Raw genomic sequence first — 24,676 nt, forward strand, 5'->3', positions numbered from 1 at the left:
TATTTTATATATATATATATATATATATATATCTCTACATACAGATTGGTGGGTTCCTGAATGCATTACTGGGGGGTGGGAGGTGGAACTGGTGGTGGAGGATGGTAAAGTGAGAACATTTAAAACATAGGCACATTGATTTAAGAAAAATAGAGGATTACGAATGTATTGGGAAGTGTTACATTGTTATGGAGTAGTTTTATATAGGTTGGCACAAAGTCATTGGCCAAATGCTCTGAAGGTCAGCAAAAATCTACCCATCTTAAGATCTTGAGAACACTGTTTACCCTTCCAACTAAACAGTGCACACTTTCTTCTTTGAAGAGGATCAGCAATCCAGATTTGTTTTTACAAATAATCCAATGGTCACTTTAACCCAGAAAACCTTTACTTTTATTTCCACTTCATTTAAGCTACTTCAACCTTACATTCCTTATCAACTATGTGGATTCAAATTCATGCATCTTTAGGGACTGTCAAGCAGGGAAAACACCTGTTTGTAAAGGCGGAGGTTCTTCGACCTTGTGCCTAAAGATTACATTCCTGAAAACGCCGTGGCTGGCTCCGAGGTGCCAATTCCAACCCTTCTTGGGGAAATGATAATCTGCAGAGCGTTGCGCTCCGCTGCCTAACCTGAATGTACAACTGCTACAAGTGGCTGGTTAGGGGTGGGCTGATGATGCCGTCAGCCCGCAATCCATCTCTCCACTCGTCCCTCTCCCTCCAAGGAAATGGTAGCAGACAGGAGCCGGCAGGGCAGCAGGGGCAGTTAGCAGGGGCATCCGGTGCAGGCTGAGACAGCCACACTGGGCCTCTTCGGCCTTCGAGGACACTCTCTGTGGCTCAAAACACGACACAGCAATGGCCATCTTCCTTACCCATAATCCCCCATGCAGCTGGAACTGTTCTGGGAACCACAGACGGTTCCAGCTGCATGGGGATTATGGGTAGGAAAGACAGCCATTGCTCTGCTTTGTATTTATGATGGATGGCACTACTGCACAAATCGCCCCGCCTCTATCAGCTCCAGAGGGTGCTATGAGGCACTTTTGGATGGGAATGGGTTGCTGGAGCAGCCTTTTAGGGCTGCTATCTGAAAGGTAAGTTTTAAGTTTTCAATTTGCTGTTGTAGCCAGCCTCCAGGCAGAGGCCTGACATGAAATGGCCTTTAATCAAAGCACAGACCTCTGAATTCTAACTCTGTAACGTAATCACAATGTCACAGTATGCTTTTCAGTAGAGATATTCAGTTCTCAGTTTAATATGAAAACAAGATGGAGTTCAAAGAGAATGAGGTAAATTTTTCTTAAACAAATTAAAACAAAATATTGCATGAATTTGAAAAAGAAACAAAGGTCACTAAGTCGTCAAAATTTTACATTAAAACTGAAAATGCTGAAAAATGCACATCAGTAACTTCCACAGGCATTGAAAATCAGTTGCAACCCTTCAGGATAATAGCATTGCAAATTATCACCATTTTTCAGTGAATTTTGACCCTAAATGTTTACTGTTCCTCACCTGTAGGTGCCATTTGTCCAGATGAAAATTTCCAGAACAGACAACCACTTTGTTATGCCTGATCAGATAATGGAAATTCAGTTTGACAGAATTTACAATGACCCATTCAATCCAATTCATGACTTCCAATTTTTAGTCCTCGCCTTACCATTAACCCAAATCCTACACACATTACTTGTGCACTTTTTATTTGAGCCATCAAATGCTTTCTGAAAATCCAAGTAGGCTACTTTCTATGCTTTTCATGCATTTACATCAGTGGTTCTCAACCTTTTTCTTTCCACTCACATACCACTTTAAGTATTCCCTCTGCCATAAATGCTCTGTGACTAGTATGGGATTGCATCACGTGGTATGTGGGTGGAAAGAAAAAGGTTGAAAACCTCTGTTGTAATCATAGCTAATTGATTCGTTAAGCGCATTTCCAAAGGAAATGGGCCAATGACAATTTTTCTCAAGCAAAATATTTCAGTAACAATTGGGTCTAAAGCAGTGATTTTAAGCCTTCCCTTCCCACTCACATACCACCTTAAGCAATCCCTTACTAATCACAGAGCATTTATGGCATAGGATTACTTAAAGAGCTATGTGAGTGGAAAAAGGGTTGAGAACAACTGATTTACATCTTCAAAAATCACCAATCTGTCGTACATAATTTCAGATAATACTTTCTAGGAATTGTGGACTAGCATACCTATCAGTAGAGGGAAACACACAGAATAAATATGCAATAACAGAACTCTTAGAAATCAGCAACAGGATTGCTTAGTTATTTTGTGCTTATGAAAGAAAAGTCACACAGTTCCTTTTGAAGGATTAATTAGTGGAACAAACAAGGGAGAACTGACATGTTTGGACTTTCAGAAGGCTTTCAACAAGCTCCCACATTAAAGGGTTAGTGTCTAAAATTAAAGAATGAAAGCATTTGGGATAGTTCAAGCACCACGGATAGGAATAGCAGCTCAACGCTATTACAGCCCCAATGACAGAGATTCAAATCTGTTGCTATCTCTAAGGAGTTTGTATGTTCTCCCTACAAGTTAAGTTAATTGGTCACATGGGTGTAATTGGGTGAGTTACACCCATGGGCCAGAAGGGCCCGTTATCAGGTCACATCTCTAAATATATTAACTTGGGGGGGGGGGGGGGGGGGAGGAATTATTTAAATTTAAAATTTCAGTATATAGCGTGGTAACAGCCCATTTTGATTCACGAGTCCTTGCCGCACAATTTACACCCAATTAATCTACAGCCCTCGTACGTTTCAAATGATTGGAGGAAACCAGAACCCTTGGGTAAGACACAGAGAGAAAACAAACTTCTTACAGGCAGCGTGGAGTTCAAACCCCAGTCCCAATCGCTGACGCTGTAAATGCGTTGCACTAACCACTTCGCCAACTGAGCCGCCCCACGTGGCATGGATTGAAAATTGATTCAAGCTAGAAAACTAAAGGAATAAACACATTTATCTGCTAAACAGGCATTGACCAGCCATGTACCACTTGGAAAATGGGATCTGAGAGGAGGAACAAAAAGGCTGGAATTAAGTTGTGCAGAAGATTCAATTTTACATGAATAAATTGTTTGGGTTATAAATACAAAATAACAGGTTATCTAAATAATAAATATAATAATAACTATAATTATAGCAATAAAAAAGGCGAGGTAAAACAAGACCTGAGTATCCTTACATACCAGTCACTGAAAGCAACCATTTGGTTCCAGAAGGCTGTTAAAAAAAACATGCCAGACTAGACTACAATTCAAGAGGGGCAAAAAACATGTTTACTCAAGCCACATCCAGAGATGTGAGTATTTTGTGTGCAATTGGGTCTCCTAATCTGAGGAAAAACATTCTTATAGAGGGAATGCAAAGAAATTTCATTGAACCAATGCCTTGCATGGCAGGACCACCTGCACAGTAGAGAAAGGTTGATTAGGCCTATATTCCTTGGAATTTAGAAGAACAAAACAAGAAATTCACAGAAACCAATAATATTCTAATACAGCTAGACAGACGAGATTCAGAGCTGATAGTCCCAATATCGAAGAATCAAGGACCGGGGTGGGGTCACAGCCTCAGAATAAGGGAGTGGCTATTCAATGCCAAGACCAGGAGATGATGATAAACCCATGGAATCCTCATACAAAAGGCAGTAGATGACAAATCACTAAACGTATTCAAGAAGCAGGTAGATTAATTTCTTAATGCTGAAAAGATCAAGGAATGTCAGGGAATGACAGAAACAAATTACTGAAGTGGATGACCTTGAGCATGTTAAATCATGTAAGAGGCCTAAAAGATGAATAGTCATGGCTATTCAGTTTTAATATTATGGCTCTAATGGAAACATGCCTTCCATCCAGCACACATTAGACACTTTCAAGCAGGGAAAACACCTGTCTGTAAAGGCAGAGGTTCTTCGCCTTCACGCCCAAAGATGCACCTTTCAGAATGTGCCATGACCGGCTCCAACCCTTCTCAGTGCTGCACTCCACTGCCTAACCTGCAGCGGCTGGTTAGGGGCGGGCTGATGATGACATCAGCCCACAACCCATCTCCACATTTACCCCTCTCCCCACATGATGCACTCAAGGCAGGGGCAGCGGGCAGGAGCTGTCGGGGCAGCGGTGGCCGATGCAGATTGTGACAGCCTCACCAGGCCACTTTGGCCTTTGGGGGCACTCTCCGCAGCTCCAAATGCGGAACAGCAATGGCCATCTTCCCTACCCATAATCCCCCACAGAGCAGTTCCAGCTGCGTAGGGGATCATGGGTAGGGAAGACAGCCATTGCTCTGCCATGTATTTATGATGGGTAGTGCTATAGCACCAGTCACCCCGCCTCCATCAGCTCTGGAGGGCGCAACAAGGTGCCTCTGGATATGAATGTGACGCTGGAGCAGCCTTTTAGGGCTGCTGTCTGAAAGGTAAATTTTAAGTTTTCGATCTGCTCTTGTAGCCGGCCTCCAGACAGAGGCCTGACATGAAATGGCCTAGTATCTTTGACCTACTACTATCAAGGAGGAGGAAGAGAAGCATTGAAATAAGAACTGACGGACTTGGAAATGAGATTGATGAACAGTATCCTACTATAGAGTAAATCTTTCCAAAATATTTACATTTATTTTCAATTATATCTTTGTGAATATATGTTATTATGTGTTCTGTTCATTTTGCAGTGGTCCATATGTGAAGTCAGATGATAATAAACTTGAACGTAAACAGGAAGAGAACTGGAAGTTTAACATAGGGTGGCATGGTTTGCAACACTATTACCACGCCAATGACCCAGGTTCAAATCTAGCGCTGTCTACAAAGAGTTTGTACATTCTCCCCATGTGTGCATGGGTTTCCTCCGGGTGCTCCAGCTTCCTCCCACTTTTCAAAACATATGGGGGTTGTAAGTAAAAAATATTTGGGTGGCATGGGTTCATAGTCCAGAAATGCCAAATCTAATTGAATTTGTGATAAATGCATAGCTATGGAAAAAGACCAATTTCACAAGAGTAAAGGCTCCAAACTGGAATTAAACCCATTTCATAAATATTGTATATTAGACTGAAAATGGCTGTTTGCAGGCAAATCATTTGTTTTCCTTTTGAATTTAGATGTACAGCAGTTACATGCCTTTCCAGCCCACAAGCACCAATTAACCTACAACCCTCATACGTTTTTCAAAAGTGGGAGAAAACAAGAGTACCTGGAGGAAACCCAGACATAGGGAAAACATACAAACCCCTTACAACAGCACCAGATTCAAACATAGGTCACCAGCACTAAACCATTTGCACTAACCATTACGCTAACATTGGATCAATAGGGGGCATGTCAGATGTTCAAGGTAAACATGTTCCCACAAAGAACAAGGTTGATGCTATTAAATCTTAGGTCCCCTGAACGACAAAGTCCATAAAGGGTAGGATAAAGAAAACACGAGTTAGATAGAGCTTAATACTGCTCTACGTACATTTTATCACCCTCATTCTGTTTCCATAACATTTAGAGTCCCTAACAGAGTAAACAGATGGAACAAAAACTAACCATATGGACAAGGAGGAAAGCTTTAGAGTAAGGAAAAAGCAAATTATCTGGTTGCCTGTTCTTAAAAATATGAGATAAGTTTCTAAAGGCGAAAGATAAAAAAAAGGAATATAAAGTGGAATATATTGTGTGTGGAAGAACAGAGGGATTTGTTCAAATGATTATAGATGGCAGGATCGTTCAACAAAGTTGCACAAATAGTATCCAGGAATGTCATATGACCAGACTAATTAAATACAAGAGCAGGAGGTGCTGCTATAACTGTATGCAAACTAGTTAGGCCATAGCTTAAATACCACATTGTAGCGGCTGTGTAGCGGGCCGAGTGGGAGCTCAGCGCGGTAATGCGAACCGCCACCGTCAGTGCAGTGCACGGACTTACCCAAAGGCTGGCATGCTAGCGGTACTGAGTGCCAAGGGACGGCATATTGATCAGCTGGGTCCCCTGATGAAAGGCACGGGACGTTAACAAGTCTCAATTTAAACCTGCTGGTCCCGTGAACCAGCAGCTGTCCCTTAACAAGGTCCCACCTTGTCCCATGGAGCCTGGGACAGGGAGGGAATAAAAGCCGCTTGTAAATCTTCAATAAACTATTCTTTGGTTGACTAGCCTAGTGTGTGATTGCTTTTTTCTTAATAGCTCTACCGTAGTAGCTGCTCCAATTGGTGGCCTCGACTGCAAGATTCAACTGAAACTTGAATCTCCAGTCAGAGTAGCAGTTAATGCAGTGGGACTTCACTTGCCTCTTTTCTGGAGGCAACCTCGTGTTTGGCTTCTTCAGGCTGAAACCTAGTTTCGGCTACGGGGCGTAACAGAGGAGGACATGAAATTCTGGCATGTCGTGGGTGCCTTAGATGCCACCACTGCAGCTCAGGTAAGTGAATTCATTGCCAATCCCCCAGCAGAGAACCAGTACACCAAGTAAAATATAGCACCTTTAATCGAGAACTGTTGGCATTATATCTAACCACACGGCACTACCGTTATATCTTGGAAGGTCGACATTTCACTGCATTTACAGACCATATACCACTCATTTTTGCCTTTAGCAAAATGACAGATCCATGATCAGCAAGACAGCAACACCATTTCAGAATTCACTACGGACGGACGCCACATTTCATGAAAAGACAATCTCATCACGGATATGCTGTCTAGACCAAGTGTGTACCATATTCAAGGTGGAATCAACATTGCTGAACTGGCTGTGGCGCAGACCACGGATCCTGATACACAGGCATACAGTACAGCCATTACTGGACTGGACATTCAGCAGGTGGCACCGCAGAAGGGTGGACCAGAACTCCTTTGTGACATATTATTAGGCTATCCTAGACCATTAGTCCAATTGTCATGGAGGAGACATCTTTTTGATGACATTCACAGTTTGTCACATCCATCCATCAGGACATCAGTCAAGATCATGTCAAATAAGTACATATGGCACGGACTGAAGAAAGACGTCACTCAATGGGCATGAACGTGCATCTCCTGCCAGTCTGCAAAGATTCAGCGCTACACCAAGGCACCACTTCAGCCTTTCCCGACAGTACGCAAGAGGTTCGAGCATGTACATGTGGACCTGGTCAGACCATTACCAGTGTCACAGGTCATGAAGTATATTCTAACAGTGGCAGACCGCTTCACACACTGGCCAGAGGCCATCCCATTACCAGCCAGTGATACTGAAACATGTGCTGGAGCATTCATCCTGAATTGGATCGCTAGATTTGGTGTGCCTACGCATATAACTTCGGACCGCGGGCCACAGTTCACTTCGGCATTATGGTCTACCTTTGCACATCCACAGTCCAATGGCCTGGTGGAGCTTTTCCACCGACAGCTTAAATCTGCACTTAAGGCCCGACTCACCAGCTCCAACTGGGTCCATGAGCTACCATGGGTTCTGCTGGGAGTACACATGGCTCCAAAAGAAGACATGTCTGCATTATCTGCAGAGTTGGTGTATGGTATGGCCCTACAGATCCGGGAGATGTTCACTTCACAGCCAACTCTGACCTGGATGTCCTTCAACTCCGCAGTGGTATTTTACTAACAACAAATCGATTTCTACCAACTGGCATGGCAACCGTAAACAACAAGTGCCCCCATCACTCCTGAATGCTGACTTTGTATTAATTTGTAGACAGGTCCCACGGCACCGTTACAAAAGCCATACAAAGGACTATTCCGCGTCATTAAGAGAGACGAAGTCGTGTATACCTTGGACATTGGGGGACATTCACAACTGTTCAGCGTAGACAGACAAGCCTGGCCATACAGACCCTACTACACCCATTCACTCAGCCCAGACGATGTGGGCATCTGCCTAAGACGTGCATGTTTGCCGTTTTAATTTACGGTGACGACTCGGGGTGGGGGGGGGGGGAAGAGATGATGTAGCGGCTGTGTAGCAGGCCGAGCGGGAGCTCAGCGCGGTAATGCAAACTGCCACCATCAGTGCAGTGCACGGACTTACCTAAGGGCTGGTATGCTAGCAGTACTGAATGCCAAGGGACACCACGTTGATCAGCTGGGTCTCCTGATGAAAGGCACGGGGCGTTAACAAATCTCAATTTAAACCTGCTGGTCTCGTGGACCAGCAGCTGTACCTTAACAAGGTCCCACCTTGTCCCGTGGAGCCTGGGACAGGCAGGGAATAAAAGCCGCTTGTACAGCTTCAGTAAGCCAGTCTTTGGTTGACTAGCCTAGTGTGCGATTGGTTTTTTTTCCTCAGTAGCTCTACCGTAGTAGCCGCTACAATGCAAGGTACTGGTTTCCAATTATTGGAAAGAAATAACTTGACATGAAGGTGTTCATGTGAGATTATCAAATTTAAAACTAAAGTGATGAGAAAAAAACAAACTAGATAAGATGATTTCTTTGGAAAAGAGATAGCCAAGTGGGCATAAAATGAGTGCTTTATCAATGAGGTAAAAACTAGGGGGCATAAATTTAATGCAATTGATTGGATTAAAAGGATGAGTAAAACACTCTTCTCCCTGGTGTTATCAATTCAGAACTTCTGAAAACTTTCAACACATTTTCAGATTTAACACTTCAACATCAAACTTTCAAACTAATGTCACCTACTTTATCATAAGGGACTGGAAAAGGTAAAAGTAACTTTAAGAGATGGGATTACCTGTAATAGTCACAATTGCATAAAAGGGCAAGACCATTTTTAAAATTTTAGATGATAAGATTTAAACAGATGATTAAGAATATGAAATTTAAGCATTGATGGATCAATCATGAACCAATATGGATCAGCAAATCCAGTAGTAGTAATTGATAAAATGTGATTATGGGTGACATTATGGGGAACAGTTTGAATGTTTATGAAAATGGAAATTAACTCATCAAGGCAGTCCAGCAGTTGGATCTTGGATGATACAGATATGGACAAAAATTTAAACTACAAATTGATTAAGATAGGATTGGAGGTCAAAGTGTGTGACAGACTTGGGATTCAACCTGAGAAAATAACTGCTGTTGGGGTGGAATTGATAGGGAGTTCACTGAAGCTAAAGACCACAAATTTCACAAGTACACAATGTTCAGATGAAGAAAATTACAATTTATTTAATACTAGTGGGAAAGCAATCATATAATAGACAGGGGATTCAAGTCTAGTGATGAAAGCAAGGTAGATTTATATCCACATATCTCTGAAGGGCTATGTACAAGAGAGGAAATAAGAAAGTACAAGGCATCTGGAGCAAAAGAAAAACTGAGAGAAAATGCTGGAAACAACATAAGAGGAGCCCTCAATCTGATTTTTTTAAAGACATACAGCATGGTAACAGGTCATTTCAGCCACAAGTCTGTGCTGCCAAATTTACATCCAATTAACCTACTCCTCCAGAATGTTTTGAAGGGTGGGAGGAAACCAGAGCTGCTGGGGAAAACCAATGTAGACACAGGGAGAACATTCAATCGAACCCCAGTCCCGAACATTGGCGTTGTAAAGGCATTGCACTAACCACTATGCCAACCACGTCGCCCTTGCATCTCTTGCTGCTGGACTTTCTCTTGCTTCAAACATTTTGTACTTTTGTTAAGGCAACTGGCATAAGATAGCAATCAAAATTACGTTATTTTTTAAATTCTACAATTCCAACCAATGCAAAAAATTTGTAAGTCGTGACAACAAAAAAAAACAATTTTTCCTTTGGTCTTCAAAAAATGCATCTCCACAGCCCTCTGCTGGTTGATGGCAAAGCTGTCATTTTCTTCAGCCAGAGTTTATGACAAGATCAAGTCTAATGTTCATTATAAAGATCTCTGGGCTATTTGTTTGCATTTGATTTTTTGTCCCCAGTTTTAACAATAAAAGCTGAAAAAACACTGAAGTTGGAAATGCTGTGATAATGACAAATGACAACATTTACATTTGCTATGCTTCAAGTACCTCAGAAGGTTCAGCAGAGGGAACAGTGTGATCGTGGTCAAGAGTAAAATGTAGTGATAGAAATGGAGCGAAAAATATCCTCTCTTGCAAAACATGGGATATATCCCAGCAGGCTCTGAGGTCTTATCCACCTTAATACTCTTCAAAGTCATGTACTCCCCTGAGGGAGGCAGTGTGGGTGCAAGAGTGGCACCTCCTGAAGCCACAGAGGAAGCTGCTGGGCGGGTGGTGGTGGGGAGGGATGAGTGCACGAGGGAGTCATGGACACAATGGTCCCTACGGAAGGCAGAGAGGGAAGGCGAGGGTAAGATGCTTCTGGTAGTGGGATCCTGTTGTAAGTGCTATAAATTTCAGAGGACAATGCGTTGGATGTGGAGGCTGGCAGGGTAGTAGGTGAGGACAAGGGGAATCCTGTGTTTGTTGCATCTGGGGGCAGAGGGGTCAGGGCAGATGTGCAGGAAATTGAGGGCTGAGTTGGTTGTGGTGGTGAAGAAGCCATGTTTATGGAAGAAGGCAGATGCCAGAAGATCTGGACTGGAAGACCTCATCTTGGGAACAGATGCAGCAGAGTTGGAGAAATTGAGAGGAAGGAATAGAATCCTTGCAGATGATCTATGTCAGTGGAAAGCTTGTCTCCAGAGGCGAAGACAGAGAAATAGATCCAGAAAAGGATCTATCTATCTCCCTCTTGGGAAACAAGCTTTCCACCAACATATATTCTTCTCTTCTCTTCTTCTTTGGCTTGGCTTCGCGGACGAAGATTTATGGAGGGGTATGACCACGTCTGCTGCAGGCTCTTTGGTGACTGACAAGTCCGATGCAGGACAGGCAAGCACGGTTACAAGGGAAAATTGGTTGGTTGGTGTTGGGTGTTGGGTTTTTCCTCCTTTGTCCTTTGTCAGTGAGGTGGGCTCTGCGGTCTTCTTCAAAGGAGGTTGCTTCCTGCCGAACTGTGAGGCGCCAAGATGCACGGTTGGAGGCGATATCAGCCCACTGGCAGTGGTCAATATGGCAGGCACCAAGAGATTTCTTTAAGCAGTCCTCTTCTTTGGTGCACCTCTGTCTCGGTCGGTGTCCAGTGGAGAGCTCGCCATAGAACACAATCTTGGGAAGGTGATGGTCCTCCATTCTGGAGACGTGACCCACCCAACACAGTTGGGTCTTCAGCAGCATGGATTCGATGCTTGCGGACTCTGCCAGCTTGAGTACTTCGATATTGGTGATGAAGTCATTCCAATGAATATTGAGGATGGAGCGGAGACAGCGCTGATGGAAGCGTTCTAGGAGCCGTAAGTGATGCTGGTAGAGAACCCATGATTCGGAGCCGAACAGGAGCGTGGGTATGACAATGGCTCTGTACACGTTGAACTTCGTGTGTTTCTTCAGGTGGTTGTTTTTCCAGACTCTTTTGTGTAGTCTTCCAAAGGCGCTATTTGCCTTGGCGAGTCTGTTGTCTATCTCTTTGTCAATCCTTGCATCAGATGAAATGGTGCAGCCGAGGTAGGTAAACTGGTTGACCGTTTTGAGTTCAGTGTGCCCGATGGAGATGTATTACATATATTCTTTTCTTTCTTTGGCTTGGCTTCGCGGACGAAGATTTATGGAGGGGGTAAATGTCCACGTCAGCTGCAGGCTCATTTGTGGCTGACAAGTCCAATGCGGGACAGGCAGACACGGTTGCAGCAGTTGCAGGGGAAAATTGGTTGGTTGGGATTGGGTGTTGGGTTTTTCCTCCTTTGCCTTTTGTCAGTGAGGTGGGCTCTGCGGTCTTCTTCAAAGGAGGTTGCTGCCTGCCAAACTGTGAGGCGCCAAGATGCACGGTTTGAGGCGATATCAGCCCACTGGCGGTGGTCAATGTGGCAGGCACCAAGAGATTTCTTTAGGCAGTCCTTGTACCTTTTCTTTGGTGCACCACTGTCACGGTGGCCAGTGGAGAGCTCGCCATATAACACGATCTTGGGAAGGCGATGGTCCTCCATTCTGGAGACGTGACCCACCCAGCGCAGCTGGATCTTCAGCAGCGTGGACTCGATGCTGTCGACCTCTGCCATCTCGAGTACTTCGACATTAGGGATGAAAGCGCTCCAATGAATGTTGAGGATGGAGCGGAGACAACGCTGGTGGAAGCATTCTAGGAGCCGTAGGTGATGCCGGTAGAGGACCCATGAATCGGAGCCAAACAGGAGTGTGGGTATGACAACGGCTCTGTATACGCTTATCTTTGTGAGGTTTTTCAGTTGGTTGTTTTTCCAGACTCTTTTGTGTAGTCTTCCAAAGGCGCTATTTGCCTTGGCGAGTCTGTTGTCTATCTCGTTGTCGATCCTTGCATCTGATGAAATGGTGCAGCCGAGATAGGTAAACTGGTTGACCGTTTTGAGTTTTGTGTGCCCGATGGAGATGTGGGGGGGCTGGTATATTACAAACCTACTAATCCTACAACTACCTCGACTACACTTCCTCACACCCTGTCCCCTGCAAGGATTCTATTCCCTTCTCGCAATTTCTGTCTCTGCCACATCTGTTCCCAAGATGAGGTTTTCCAGTCTGAAATGTCTGCCTTCTTCCACAAACCTGGCTTTCTCTCCTCTACCATCAATTCATCCCTCACCTGCATCTCATCCATTTCCCATTTCTCTGCCCTGGTCCCCTCTGCCCCCAGATGCAACCACACAGGATTCCCCTTGTCCTCACCCAACACATCAGACTCTACATCCAACATTAGCCTCCAGGATCTCCAGACCTTTCAACAGGATCCCACTAACAGGCAGATCTTCCCCTTTCCTCCTCTCTCTGCCTTCCATAGGGACCTCTCCCTCCAAGACACCCTCATGCATTCACCCCTCCCTACCAATAACCCTCCTGCCCCCCAACCACCTGACACATTCCCCTGTGGCCACAGGAGGTGCCACACTCGTGCCTACACTGCCTCCCTCACCACAGTTTAGGGCCCGAAACAGGCCTTTCAAATAAAGCAATACTTCATTTGTGCATCCACAATTAATTTACTGCATTTGATGCTCCCTTTGTGGCCTACTCTACATGGGAGACTGGGTGCAAACTGGGAGATTGCTTCACTGAGCACCTTTGCTCTTTCCGCACCAGTGACAGAGATCTCCCAGTGGCCAACCATTTCAGTTCTGCATTCCACTCCCATACTCACATGTCTGTCCATGTCCTCATGTACTATGCCGGCAAGACCACCTATAAATTGGAGGAACAACATCTGACTTTCCATTTGGACACTCTCCAGCCAGATGGCATTAACATCGACCTTTCTGCTAAACTGCTCTCCATTCTCCCTCCCTTCCCCTAGTCTTCTATCCATCAGCTCTCCAGCCCCCCCCCCTTATTCACCTAGCCATGCCTTCTCCCTTGCCTGTTGTTGTGTCCTCCCTCCCATCTTTGCAACCACACATCCCCCTTACCTTTCTATTCAGTTGCCTGCTGACATTTTTCCATACTTTGATGAAGGGCTCAAGCCCAAAACGTCAGTTATGTATTTTTATTCTTGCTATATAAATGACACTGTTTGACCTGCTGAGCTTCTCCAGCATTGTGTTTTTTTACATGTAAGTAAAAGAATCACTCTACAATAAGCTGGTACAGAATCAACACATTGAATGGTCATCTTTTGTAAAAGCTTCTCTATGATTTGAACGAGTTAACCTTTCTAAAGTAAATACAAACAAGAGCACCTGAAATTACTATATTTAGTCTAACTTCAGCTATAATTTAGGATAGAGGGATTTATGGTTAGATGAATAATCTCTCACAAGTCACTTTATTTCCCATGAAAGAATGTGCTATGCAAAAGCAACAGTAAAGACTTGCCCAAAGTCTGATGTACAAGTTAATGCAATGAGGTGGCCCACTGCCATGGTAATCAAGCCGGTGCTCCAAGTGGCAGCGGCACTGGCCCCAACAAGCGAACCGGCAGGTGAACGGCAAGGCAGCCTAAAGGCCAGCAACCCCAAAATGGCGCTGGCCTTGCTGCGCAGCCAACAGACAGGGACAGCGTGCAGGGAAGGGCATTGCTACGCAGAAAAGTAGCCGGGTGCAGGAAACCCGCTTTTGTTGTGCATATTGTGACACAAAGGGAACAGTGCAAGTATAAAAGTTGGGTTTGAGCCCTAATAAAACTCAGAGCTTAACCTGACTACAGTGTGTGTGTGTTTTTTCGAGTAGCGCACAGCTACAGCAGTACAAAATATTGAACTTCATTGTTTAAAAGTAGTAAAAGTTCAGAACTATTGGCAGAGAACATATGTGACATCACATGCAACCCCAAGATACATTTTCCTGCAGGCCAGGCAGAACTTCTACTTGTTGGTCGTGCAAAAAACTGTAGTCACGATACGTGTGCAAAAGAGAAATGTAATCAAACTGACTGCAACAGAGAAAATAAGTATTTAATCAATAATGTGCAAATTAAAAACCCTTAAATGAGTTTGTTGCTTGGGAGTGTGATGGTGGAGTGGAAACAACTGTTTCTGAACCTGCTGGTACGAGTGTCTTTCCTGGTGGCAACAGGAAGATCAGAGAATGTCTTTGGCAGTACAAATCCTTGATTGCTGCTTCACTCCAACAGCAGCATTCATTCAATGAGATTTTCCTGATGGTGGGAGCAGTTTTACTGTACCTGTGATGTATTGGGCTGTATCGACTACCTTTTGCAGGGCTTTCCATTCAGCAGTATTGATATCTCCATACCAGGCCGTGATGCAGCCAGTCAGCACACTTTCCACTACACATTTTTAGAGCTTTGCTAAGGTTTACTATGTCATACCAAACTTCTGCAAACTCCTGAGGAAGTAGAGGCACTGACGTGCTTTCTTCACGACAATGTTCATGTGTTGAGTCCCAGGAATTTAAATCTGCTCACCCTCTCCACTTCTGATTACCTAATGATCGCTGGAATGTACACTTCTGGTTTTCTCTTCCTGAAGGCCACAATCGGTGAAAGTTAAATTCCAAGTAACTACACAGATAGTTCAATGTTCTCAATGACTGAGTTGTCAACTATCATTTTTAATCTTTTCTTAACATTGCTTCTCTTGTTTATTTTACTATTATAGTTGTCAATTCTCCATACTGATTATCAAAGCTGAGGTCATTACCATTTTCTCTCAAAATTAAGTACGTTAGTTACAACAAAAATTAAACAGGTTATTCAATCTGAATGAATCTATGACTTTCACATAATGGTCTTCATTGTTAGAGAAATATTACCAGCTTCACCCTCCCCTCAGAATTTCAGCCATGCTAATTATTGAAGAGGCAAGTGTGCTTATAATTAAGTTTCAAGAATACTTCACATAATGGTCTTCATTGTTAGAGAAATATTACCAGCTTCACCCTCCCCTCAGAATTTCAGCCATGCTAATTATTGAAGAGGCAAGTGTGCTTATAATTAAGTTTCAAGAATACGTGCCATTTTACTTCTCAAAGATTTCTCAACTAAGACAATGACATCTAGATTTTATTATGCCAATGTAAAGAAAGGTGACTGATTAGATCAATCTGGGCTAAAAGTTCCTTTCACACAAAATGTTACACAACTGTAGGGATTGTGTGGTTCTTGATTTTTGAGATTCCCTTTTTCTCTTTACTTCCTCCATTCTAGCTTCATAACATTAATGAGAACTGCTTTGTTATGCAAATACACCAAACAGGAAGATCCATTTTTTGTTGTTCAGTTGAAACTCATCAAGGATGTTCTTTGAATTGCTCATTAGTGACCATATGTCAACAGTCAGTTCTCCATAAAGTCGCTGCTTTGGTATGGTCATCAGGCATTCATCCCATCTTGTCCTGCCCCTTTGTCTGTATGCTTTAAACAATGTGCAGATGCTGGGGAGGTTGATGTGGAAGTTTAATTTATCTGGAATCTTGTCTCGCCTATTGACATGAAGTATTCTGTTCACACAGGTCATATGGAAGTGTTGTCTGGCCTCCATTATACACTCTGTCTCGCAAGCATAAAGTTAGATATGACCACAGAGTGATACATCTTCAGTGGTCTTTATGCCAATTCCCCTCTATTCCCATGTTTATTTTCCATGTAGGAAATTTCAGGGGAGACCTCAGAGGCAAGTTGTTAGCACAAAGAGTGATAGGTGCCTGGAATGCACAGCTGGAAGTGGTGATGGAGCTGATATAGGTATAATAGGACATTCACAAGATTCTTAGATAGGCATATGAATGTAGGAAATTAGATGATTATGGAGTAAGTTTCCATAGGTTGACATAACATCATGGATTGAAAAGACTGTATTGCACTGTAATGTTCTATTTTCAAGGAAACAATAAAGCTCTAGCTCAGGTAGAGTCCAGGCAAACACAAAGGAACGAAGAAGTCAGAACCATAGAACACAAATGCACAGAAACAGGCCCTTCAGCCCATCTAGTCTGTGCTGAATTAATATTCTGCCCTAGTTCCATCAACTTGCACCCAGACAATTGCCCTCCATTCCTATCCATGCACTTAACCATTTTTAATAAATCGAGCACTTCAGCTGGCAGCTGATTCGACACTCACAAACCTTATTGTGTCAAGAAATTTCCCTTTAAACTTTGCACCTTTCACATTTGACTTGTAGCCTCTTGTTCTTATTCACCTAGCCTCAATGGAAAAAGTCTATTTGCATTTACTCCCTCTATACCTCTCATAATTTTGCATATCTCTATTAAATCCCTCCTCATTCTCTGATGCTCCAGAGTATAAATAATCTATGAATCTATTTAATCTTTTCCTGTAACTCATTTCCTCAATCCCAGCAACATCCTTGTACATCTTCTCTGCACTCTTTCTACTGAAGAAACTACTTAGAGCTAACTGGGAGAAAATGATCATACAGTGAAAATCCCTGAAGAATTTGAACTCTGACATACATCAGTAGAAATAACAAACATTGGATCATCCCGTTTCATATACCTGCATTAAAAAGGCATGCTTCTTATTAATTGGAGGAATGAAAAAAAATCTCAAAAATCAAGAACCATTAATGCTTTAGCATCCCTACAGCTCTGTCCCTACAGTCCAGTTTGGCCTAATCTGCACATACACATCAATTAAAAGCTAGACACCACAGTCATACTCAAAAATAAGTGACAAACAACAATCAGTGGTATGCCATGATTTCGTAAAAAAGGCGGTACTGCCAGTGCTGCTGTAACAGCAGCACTGCCTCTGGTAGACCTGGGAGAGCGGGGACCAGAGACACAACTCTGCTCCACAGCGTCGTACTGCCAAGTTATGATGACAATGTCTCTGTTGGCTCAAATGGCCTGTTAAAGGAGCCAATGCTATGTTTTTAAAATCCTGCAATCTACATCCCAGGGAAGTCAGAGAAAATAACCAGCATGAAAATAGCAAAGTCATCGTTATACGGCATGAAAATAAGCCCTTCGTCCCAATCTTTGAAATGCAAACAATCATTTGCATGAATCCCATTTTCTTTCTCACCATGATTCCAACATTCTCTTGTACATCAGAAGCAATTTACAGGGTCAATTGATCCACCCACTCAATTCTCTTTTTTTGAGTGAGGAAGCTAGACGATTCCAAGAAAATGTATGCAGTCACAGTGAGAACATGTAAATTCCACACACAGGACCTCAGAAACCAGAACTGAGGCAGCAGCTTTACTAGCTTTGATACTCCCACCCAGCAGAATTCCTTTTTAGGGATTTAAACATTAATGATTTAGAACATTATTAGACAAACAAAATTTGAAGTATTGTGTGGAGTTTTGGTCACTTAACTACAGTTAAGACAGCAATAAGATTGAAAGAGTGTCGAAAAGATTTTCCAGGATGTTGCTGGAACGTGAGGGTTTTCGGGAGAGGTTACCAACATATACTTGTGAACGAGTCAAATCACCCCTTTTTGGATTTAAAAAATTGCATGCTTTCCGTATGATCAATGTAAAAGTCAACCGCACTATTTTTGGACCCAACCACCTGCCCATCCGAGTTCCCGATGCCACAACCATGAACCCTCACCTCAGCTGCTTGAATACTAGAGATCCCAACACCCCAGCCACAGACTCTCTTCTAGGCCCCAGCTGCCTGCCCATCTGAGCTCCCGTCACCCCAAAAGTGGACCTACCATCTGAGCTTCCCAACAGCTTGAACAATGCAGGTACTTACCATGGTCAAAAGCAGTACACCCTGCACATTTACACGAAAATTTGTCTAAAAACTCAACTATTACACAATTACATATGGTAAACCAGTTAGGACTTTATTCCCTTGTGTAGAAGAATGAGGGGGATTTCAAAGAGGCAAATAATATTGTGAAGGTAAAGATAGAGCTAGACATGAGTTAAGAGGCAAAGGGGAAATGTTTAAAGGGAACTTCTATACGCAGAGAGAAATGAGAGTAGGGAACAAGCTGCCAGCAGAAAGGATGAATGCAGGCTCCATTTTGACATTTAAGAAAAATATGGATAGGTACATGGATGGGAGGGGTATGGATGACTATAGTCAGGTGCAGGTCATTGGGACAAGGCAGAGTAATGGTTCAGCACAGTCTAGGTGGGCCAAAGGGCCTGTTTCTGTGCTGTAGTATTCCATGGTTCTACATTAATTTGGGGGGGCATTGTGAATACAAAGGAGTGTGCCTTGATGTCATGGTTTTTGTAATCCATGGGATATTTATGTCTCTACCTGTTGTGGATAATAGGAAATGGTGTATTGTAAACATGAACAAAAACAAATATCTTCATCATGTTGCCCAAAACCATACTGCTCTATGTAGTAATCAGAAAGGAAATGAGTCCAATACTTTTAAGCTTCCAGAAGGAGCTTAAAAGTAAACATGAAATTAGTACAGATACAGAATTAAGAAAGAAAGGGAAATAAACATCCTGTAATTGAAAATTTTGAAATCTATTTTTGCATAACACAAGAAATAAGAGCAGGAGTAGGCCATCCAGCCCATCAAGCCTCCTCTGCCATTCAATAAGATCTTGGGTGATCCGGCCTTGGGCTCAACTCTACCTATCTGCTCTTTTCTCCCCTCCCCACCACCAAAACCCATATTTCCTCTACCATACAAAAAAAAATCTGTCTTACTTGGTCTTAAATTATTTATTGAGGCAGCATCTACTACTTCTTTGGGCACAGAACTCCAAAGATTCACCACTGTCTAGAAAAAGCAGTTCCTCCCCATCTATCCTGAACCTCCTGCCCTGAATCTTGAAGTTGTATCCTCACCTCTCATCTCAACTACCAGTGGAAGCAACTTTCCTGCCTCTAACTTGTCTATCCTTTACAGAATATTCTGTTAATACAAGATAATTCTTAACTTCAGCAAGTATAGTCCCAGGTAATTTCAATCTCTCCTCACTGGCAAATCCTCACATCTCTGGAATCAGCCTGGTGAACATCCTCTGCATTGCCTCCTCAAAGAGGTCAGAACTGTATGCAGTACTCCAGATGCAGCCTTACAGTTGCTCAAATTCAAATCTTCTAGCAATGAAGCTCAGCATTTCACTTGTCTTCTTGATTACCTGTTGCATCTGCAACCAACCTCAAACCCCTCCATGCACAACAGCATGCTGCAGTCATTCAACATTTAAAAATCTGATCTATTTTTCTTTCCCAAATTGATGACTATTTTGGGGATATAGTACAGAGCAATAAAAACATATGAATAAGCAAGTTAAAATGTGCTTTAGAACATAGAACTAGTACAGTATAGGCCCTTCAGTCATGTGTGCCGACCCATATAACCTAATCCTCAAATTAATCTAACCCTTCCTTCCATCACTGTCCATTATCCCCATTTGTATCACATTTATTTCCTATGATTGTTCGTGTTCCCTCCATGTGTTTTGGGAGGTAATTGGCCTCTGTAAACTCCCCCCAACCATGTACACAAGTAGTGAATCCAGGGAGAGATTATGGAAAGGCTGAGAGAAAAGTTCAAATAGAAAATTAGTCACAAAGTAATCCCATTCCACCACCATTTTTATTTTTAACCTATTCTCTTCACATTCCTATCAACTATGGTAGGAGTCTACCATCAGCATACATATTACAGGCAATTTACAATTCCAAATTATCCTACCAACCCTCACAACATTGGAATGCATAAGCAAACCAGAGCACATAGTGGAAACACATGCAGCCAAAGAGGGAACATTTATACCCTACAAAACAAGCACAAATTGGGCAGCACAGATGGCATAGCAGTTAGCACAATACCTTTACAGCACCAGTGATCATGATCTGATCATGGTTCGAATCCCACGCTGTCTGTAATGAGTTTGTATGTTCTCTCTGAGTATGCATGGATTTTCTCCAGGGGCTCTGGTTTCCTTCCACCATTCAAAAACATACCGTGAGTGTAGGTTAGTGAGGTGTAAATTGGGCGGCATGGACTCGTGAGCCAAAATGACTTGTTACCTGTATGTATGTCTAATTTTAAAAATTTTAATTTAAAATGGTCAGAATTAACCCGAGTTGCTGGAGGTGTGAGCTCGAATAGCCACTGGGACTAATGATATGCAGTAAAAGACTGCAATTAATTAATGAAGACAGTGCAGATTGGCTCTATACTTTTTGAATTAAGAGAAGAATGAAACAAAAGATTGAAGGAGCTTGAGTGGATACTGAGATAACACATCCCCTGGAGTATCTAGAACTAGAGGATATAGTTTCAGAGAAAGTAGGTGTCAGTTCAGATGAAGAGTTTTTCTTTTCTCAGATAGTAAATCTTTAGAATTCTCTGCCATGGATAGAATATGATTGAATACAAATGAAGTGGAGAGAGACAGACACTTGAACTACAAGAGAATGAAGCAGTAAGGAACAGGGAAGGAAATGCTGTTGATCCCAAGGCCTTATGGCAGGCAGAGCAGGCTTGAGGGACATCTGGTCTATTCCTAAAATCCTGTGGCACAAATGGCATAGGTAACATACTTCAATGAAATAAAACCAGAAATTGCTACATATGCTTTGAATGTTGGAGAGGGAAATGGGTCAGTCACATAGCAGTTATTACCAATTGATTTTACTCTACAGCAACAGAACCAAATTAAAATCCATTCACCTTTAAAGAACACTGTATAGTGCATAGAGGAAAACCAGTGGAGATCAAGGATTAAATACTAAGGACAATAAAGCTCAAAATGCACTAGTGGTGGCATGAGACTGGAAAGCTCACAACTGAAAGGGTGCAATTCCCATGAGAAGTCACTCAGATTTAAAAAAAATGAAAACATTGTTAATATCATTAATGGATATTGGAATCAGCCAAGATTAATAAGAACTGCCAAATGCATAACCTGAAATTAACTGTGAAATATTGTGATTCGAGCAATCTTGTCTCAATTGCCAGAATAAAATGCTCTCCTTAATCATCTCTTGAAGGCACTAAAAAGAGAACTCTGAAAGTGATTTGCTATTCTTCAAAGTGGCTTTTCTTCTTGATGCATCAGAGCCAGGAAATGCTGGGCAATTTTATTTCAAGGCCATGACAGTGCCAAGATGAATCTCATCATCTCTCAAATGCCTGTATTTTGCCATTATTTTTTAGGTTTTTAATGGTGTAGGAAAAGATGGCTGCTTAATATCTCCTACCCTTAAAGGCAGTCTGAGTTGTTTCAAAATATTTGATGGAACACACTGCCAGTGGAAATGGTACAAGCAGATATGAGAGCAATCTTTCAGAGGCATTTAGACATACATGAAGAGGAAGGGAACAGAGGGGTATGGATCTTGAGCAAGCTATTGGGATTAGTTTAGATTGGTCTGTCCCTGTGCTATAATGTTATCTTGACGGTAGTTTTGAAATGCCTCGAGATGCCTTCTATGGGTCGTTTAAGTCTAAATGCTAACCCATAGGCCAAGAGCTTTGTGCCTTGTACTGATCCTCAAATACAAGTTCCACTTTACAGACTTTCGTATAACGAATGCTGTCTAGAAGTCAGAAAGCACAAAAAAAATACTCAATATATAGCCATACTATCACAATATGGTAATGAACGGCATCAAAAATCACATAAAACTGATTTAATACTGAAAGGAAAGAGAAAGACAAGAAACTAGCTCTACAAAGACCTGATAAGATAGTCCCTCAGACCCCAAGAGATGCTAGTACAGAAATTGCAGGAGGTCTAGCAGAGATGTTTAAAACATTCTTAGACACGAGTGTGGTGACTGAGGATTGGAGGATAGCTAAATTTCTGTTGTTAAAGAAAGGCTCCAAAAATAATCTGGGAAATTATAGGCTGGTGAGTCTGACACAAGTAATGGGCAAATTACTGAAAGATATTCTCAGAGACTGGATATGCAAGTACTTGAATGGACTAGGACTGACTATTGATAGTCAACACTGCTTTGTGCATTGCTAACCCATCTTCAGAGTTTTTCGAGGAAGTTACCAGGAATGTTGATGAAGAAAAGGCAGTGGATGTTGTCCACGTGGACTTTAGTAAGTCATTTGACAAGGACCCGCACGGAAGGTTGGTCAAAAAGTTTCAATCTCTATTTTCAAGATGAGATAGTAAATCGGATTAAACATTAGGTTTGTGGAAGAAGCCAGAGAGTGGTAGTAGATGACTGCTTCTTGGACTGGAGGCCCATGACCAGTGCTGTACCTCCGAGATCAGAGCTGGGTCCACTGTTGTTTGTCATCCATATCAGCAATCTGGACGCTAATGTGGTAAATTGGATCAGAAAATTTGCAGGTGACACCAAGACTGGGATGGACAGCCAGGAAGGCTTTCAAAGTTTTCAGCAGGATTTGGATCAGCTGCAAAAATGTGCTCTAGAATAGGAGATGGCATTTAATTCAGACATGTATGAAGTATTGTACCTTGAGAGGACAAACCAGAGTGAGACAGTAAACAGCAAGGAACAGAGGGATCTTGAACATGGTGTCATAGGCATTCAGCGTCATAAAGAGAGCTTTTCGAACAATAGCCTTCATAAATCAAAGATTCAGTGCAAGGATCAGGATGTTATGATGAATTTGTAAAAGACATTAGTGAGGCCAAATTTGCACTCTCGTGTGTAATTATGGTCACCTATCAATAAGGTTGAAAGCGTGCACAAAAAAAATTTCCTAAGATGTTGCCTGAAACATTAGGGGAACTTCTTTACTCAGTGGATGGTGAGTGTATGGTCCAAGTTGCCAGATGAAATAGGAGATGAGGGTTTGATTTTGACATTTAAAATGTCATGCATGGAGGGCTATAGTCTGTGCAGGTCAATATGACTAAGAGACTAATAGTTCAGCATGAACTAGTTGAGCCAAATGTCCTGTTTCTGTGCTATAGGATTCTATATTTCTATGAAGAAATGAAGGGATGAACACATGTTGGACTTTTGAATTTAACATTATGGGAACTAGATTGAATGTAAGGGACAGCCTTTACTCTTTTCCTTCATGGACTGAAAGCAATGCTGGCACATTGAAACCTTTGGATAATTTTAACAGCTTCATCAAAAGACGGCTGTCAATTTATGGGAAGTTGTCCTCACTTTTCTGGACTCTTATTTTGAACCTTTATAAAGTTTGTAATAGTATCAAACCTCCAAAAGTTCATGTCAAGATAATCAGAACAGCAACAGGATAAACATCGCTCTGCTAAACCATGTTTGAACCCAGACAAGCTGCATCAAGAGAGGCACTTTTGAAGAACAATTGGGTAACATTATTGCATTAGTAGAAAGTGACCATCTTCAAATGACCTACCAGAGGCAGCCAACAAGAAATAATAATGGACAAAGATACCCCCTGAGGAATAGTGGAGGCAACAGTACACTAACGGGAAGCACAGAGAAGCTGTTATCTGGCCATGACTGAATGCTTGAAAAAAAACTGTACTCGCATTCAGCTGAACAATGGTAAAGGCAAGGAGTGTCAGAAAACAGTAAAGGACGTGGAGAATAAGGATAATGACAAGAGTTGGTTTAGAAATATAACAAAATAAGAAATCCAATTGGAACATGTGCAACATGTGTTGCATAAAGAATAAACATGAATTTACAACACACCACGATGCCGAACTTTTCTTCTGTTGTTACTGGTTCTATGCCCACTTCAACATCCACCATGACTCTCTATCCCCCATGAAAGCGCCCTTCTCCTGCCTTAAGCCTTCCTCCATTTGAACACCTCGCGCTGGCCAGCTGCCCTCTCTGGATCTTTATATTTCCAGTTGCCGCTGAGACATCATCCATCTCAACTTTACCATTTCACTCCTTTATTCTAATCTCACCCCCTCTGAATGCTCTGCCCTCCTCTCTGCACAAATCCCAACCTTCCTATCAAACTCACAGACAAGGATGGTGCTGTTTTGGTCAAGCTCACTGATCTCTAGCTTGCCAAGGCCAGATGACAGCTCTCAAAAACCCCTTCCACAGGACCCCACCAAAGAACATCAAACCACCATCTCTAACCTCATCACTTCTGGTCATCTTCCTACCATGGCCTCCAACCTCATTGTTTCCCATCCTAGCACTACCCAGTTCTACCTCCTACCCAAGATACATAAACCCAACTATCCAGGTATATCCATTGTTTCCTCGTGCTCCAACTCCACCAAACTAGCATCATCTTGACTCCATTTTTCTCTCCTGGCAAACTCCCAACCTACATCCGCAATACCTCACATGCCCTCCATCTCTTCAATAATTTCTAATTCCCTGAATGATCACCTAATTTTCACTATGGACATTCAA

At 42.5% G+C, this 24,676-nt stretch overlaps 1 protein-coding gene across 3 annotated transcripts in view; it reads right to left on the reverse strand.

The window, feature by feature from the left end:
- The window catches only part of LOC138750698 (serine/threonine-protein phosphatase 6 regulatory ankyrin repeat subunit A), a 226,568-nt gene that overhangs the window by 198,324 nt on the left and 3,568 nt on the right, over window positions 1-24,676 (reverse strand). The window lies entirely within an intron of this gene.

The sequence above is a fragment of the Narcine bancroftii genome, chromosome 1 (genome assembly GCF_036971445.1).
Source record: "Narcine bancroftii isolate sNarBan1 chromosome 1, sNarBan1.hap1, whole genome shotgun sequence".
NCBI classification, from domain to species: Eukaryota; Metazoa; Chordata; class Chondrichthyes; order Torpediniformes; family Narcinidae; genus Narcine; species Narcine bancroftii.